Raw genomic sequence first — 3936 nt, forward strand, 5'->3', positions numbered from 1 at the left:
TGGGAGGGCAGATTATCAAATAAGGGCCTTGCAGGGGCATGGCGGGATGGAATAGGTTGCCTCTTCTGTCAGGGTGATGGGAAGCTGGAGCTTCATGATTGGCTGTTTCCAAATGGGGCAGGACATCTCAGGTCTGCAGGTGAGGGGCGGGGGTCGTCTGTGCACGTGTTCTCCTCCAGCCCCCAGAGAAATGGCTGCTCGGTCACACCTTAAGATGACCCTTACATTTCCTCACATTGAAAACCCTCTGTCTTGAACAAAGTCAACTGAATCTTCAGTTCATTTTGGAACCCTGAAATCATTCTTTAATTCTGGAAAAACTTCCCTAACTTCATGTTGACTTTTCAAATAATTCACCCAGTGAAGTCTTCTCATCTCTTATTCGGTTTTCAAGATCTCTTTAGCAAAAGGAATATGCAAATCTAAAGAAAACCAGATATTATTGTACCTAAAGGAGCCTCTTGGCATGTTAAAGAAGTAATTGAACAAAATGTATCCCTTTAAGAGAAAGGCTATTATGAAAAGGGACGGCATTAATTAGGACAGAAAGGGAAACCCGGACTGGAAACGGATCGCTATTACAGCGCTTGCCATGACCACGTTTGAAATGGGCGCCACCCCTCGGGGACTCATTCCTCGTGCATGGAGGTCACTAAGTTCTCCTCCCACGGGGGGACGAGGGGACACCACTGCCATGTGAAGGGCGGGGACACGGACAGAGGTCTCACTCTCGCTCATGCGTGTCCGTAGACGCAGGGGGCAGCTCCACACCGAAGAACGGACACTCAGCTGCTCCACACACAGGGGCGGCGAGCGCCTGTGAAGCCCACCCGCAGGCAGACGGCCCCCACAGCCGCTCGCGTCCTGTGGCGTGGGTCCGGGGGACCCACTCCCGGTGCCGATGCTGAGCGTGTCTCTCCTTCAGGGTGAGGTCAGTGGGCACAGGAAGGACACGAGGCCGTGTGACCCTGAGCAGGTGTGCTACGTCGGGCAAGGAGAACACAGGGTCACCGAGAGGAATTCCGCAAGCGCAAAGCACAGGCCAGGAGCGCCAAGGCGCCGGGAGATGGAATTAAAGGGTGGGAGCTGAGACACTTAGAATTTATCTCTGGGGGCTCACTCAGTTAAGCATCTGACAACCAGTGTCACGCAGACAAGATAGCGCAGGTCTTCAGGACGCTCATATCCACGGCTGCACCCGGAGGACAGGACCCTGCAGCGGCCCGGGGATGCCCGCCTGATGGAGTCTGGCGGGGCTGACAGGACAGAGCCAGCCCCAAACAAACCCACACTTGGGGGAGGCAGTGAAAAAGGATAACATCCCATTTCCGGCATTCGAGGGAGGGCGTGGGGACCACTGAGCAAGCACGGCCTCCATGCCAAGGACGGGGCTCCCCAGGGCACCTGGTCCGTGATCGGGCTGTCCCCAGCCTGACACCTGTGCTTACTTCGACCATGGCGTTGAGTCCCTGAGAGCAGAGACCAGTTGGATGCCGCTGGGACCCCCAGGTCCTGCTCCGAGGAGCAAGGCGACGACGACGTAAAGGCAGAGGGGTGCGATCCCGAGGCAGCTGTGGTCCCGGTCAGGGTTCTGAATGGAGTCCTCCGTTCATCCCAGACACGAAGCGAGCATTTCTGGTCAACCCGCCGTCACATCCAAAGTGCCAGGAAATAAAGGTGATGAATCAGGGGGGCCCGGGAGCGGCGAGGCATGGACAACAGTCAGTTTTGCAGCACCTGGCGATAAATGAGGGAAGGGGCCCGAGATGCCAGCTTGGGGCAGTAGACAGGAGAGCAGAGAGTAAGAGCCAGGCCGTGGGGTGCGGAGGGCCAGGAGGGGCGAGGGCCGCCATGTTTCGCTCCATGCAGGGAAGGGCCACCATTGCACTGAGTCAGAAGGAGCCCCGAGCCAGTCTGCAGCAGAGCCCAGGACCGGGGGGCCACCTGCTTGCCTCTGTGGCTTCAGGGAGCTGGTGCGACCCTGGGGCCAGCCAGACTCAGCATCCACGGCTGGGATGCAGGGCCATGCAGCTGGCTGCCGTCATCCCCAAACCCATGGCAAGTCGGGCCCCATGCAGGGAAGGCACTTGCTCCGACCCCTGAGGACCGACCCCTGAGGGAAGAAACAGACAAAGGAGCGGGCAAAAAAGTCCTTGTGAGCAAGCAGCCCTGGTTCTCCACTCTTTCTTGGCTGGGCCACGGCCTACAGAAGCAAGAGCCCTCTTCAATGGACGGGGCCGCCCCAGACACGATGCCACAGACCCTTTTCTAAGTTTCCAGAACTTCCCTGGAAAACCCACCAGCCAGTGTTGACTCAGGGCTTCCGGGCAATTTGAGGGTCAGGTCCTGGGCTCAAGGGAGAGCAGCCTGGTGTCTGGTGCACGCGTCCCCTCTCCCAGCTGTGACTGACCCATCCCTGCTCCAGGAGACACTCGGCTCACCACTTTTCTCCTTAGATGTTTCTGTGCATTTGCACGCTTCTGTCTTGTGCCCGACCTTGTCTGCCGCAGATGCTCAATAGTACTGAAGGGGGAGGGAGGGAGCAGGGAGGGAGGGGGCGGGTGACTCACCAGCGTGAAGACCCCGAAGCAAAGCTGGGAGATTTTGGTGAGGGACATAAGGGTTCAAGCATCCGACAGAAGCTTTGGCTACATGGACCCACAGCTTCCTCCCAGCCTGCTGTCCTGTGTGTCGTTTTAGGCCCTGAGCGGGGCTCAAACTCATTGCCGGGGCTTCTTGAAGCATCGCCTGCAGACGCGCTGGTGCGTGAGATTCTCACCACCCTGGCCGGTGCTGGGAGTCCCCTATCTCCTCACTTGGCCTCCAGGAGGCCTCCAGGTTTGGGGTAAGGCCCAGGGATTAGGAATCAGAGGAGAGCATGCACAGCATGCAGAACTAACAGGTAAGATTACATTAAACTGGCCCCATTGTGTCACGTGATGACTTCATTGTGCTGTCACCTGTCACCTTCCCTTTGACTTCAACTACCTCCAGGGACAAAATCTTGCCTCTAGGGAGCTTCACACCCTGCCTGGCTACCCCAGTGGCTCCTGTAAGTCCGAGATACTCATGGCCAAGATCCCTTCCCACAGAGCCTCATTCTGACAGCAGAGCCCAAGCCAAAGTTGGTGCCGGAGCCGAAGCTGGAGCCAGAGAAAGAGACAGAGCCAGAGACAGAGAGAGAGAGACAGAGCCAGAGCTGGAGCCAGAGCCTGAGCTGGAGCCAGAGCCAGAGCCAGAGCCTGGCTGGAGCCAGAGCCTGAGCTGGAGCTGGAGCCGGAGCCAAAGCCAGAGCCAGAGTGAGAGGCAGAGCTAGAGCCAGATCCAGAGCCAGAGCCAGAGCCTGGCTAGAGCCAGAGCCAGAGCCAGAATTAGAGCCAGAGCCAAAGCCAGAGCTGGAGCCAGAGCTAGAGCCAGAGCCAGAGTCAGAGCCGGAGCCAGAGCCTGGCTGGAGCCAGAGCCGGAGCAAAGCGACAGCCAGAGCTAGAGCAGGAGCCAGAACCAGAGAGGACAGCCACTGCGTACGGGGTTGAACAGATGGCCCCCCTTGCGAAGGCCCAAGAGGGCAGGACTTAATCTCACTTGTCTCCTTTTTTTTTATGTTTATTTATTTATTTTTGAGAGAGAAAGAGAACATGAACAGGATAGGGACAGAGAAAGAAGAAGAAAGAGACCGAATCCCAAGCAGCCTCCTCGCTGTCCGCATAGAGCCCGACGCAGGGCTTGAACTCAGGAACCGTGAGGCCATGACCTGAGCTGAAGCCAAGACTGAGCTCCCCAGGTGCCCTTACTTGTCCCCTCGGGTGGCCCACGCAGGAATGGCCTTTCTATCTTGTTCTCCATTTGTGAGGACTCTGCCGTGCCTGACAAGACAAAGAATGTTTAATAAGAATTTCTTTCTTTAATATGCATGTCAACTGTGTGAGGTAAGAATTA

The 3936-nt window shown here is 57.0% G+C and overlaps 1 long non-coding RNA gene across 1 annotated transcript; it reads right to left on the bottom strand.

Annotated features, from left to right (window-relative positions):
• Positions 1 to 170: 170 nt before the first annotated feature.
• Positions 171 to 2670, bottom strand: LOC115271730. Its single transcript, XR_003900079.1, has 3 exons — positions 2571 to 2670; positions 729 to 1737; positions 171 to 422 (listed from the first exon to the last, which is right to left on the bottom strand). It is a non-coding gene; the product is annotated as an uncharacterized LOC115271730 (long non-coding RNA).
• Between the last annotated feature and the right edge of the window lie 1266 nt (positions 2671 to 3936).

Source organism: Suricata suricatta, chromosome 2, assembly GCF_006229205.1.
Source record: "Suricata suricatta isolate VVHF042 chromosome 2, meerkat_22Aug2017_6uvM2_HiC, whole genome shotgun sequence".
Lineage (NCBI taxonomy): Eukaryota > Metazoa > Chordata > Mammalia > Carnivora > Herpestidae > Suricata > Suricata suricatta.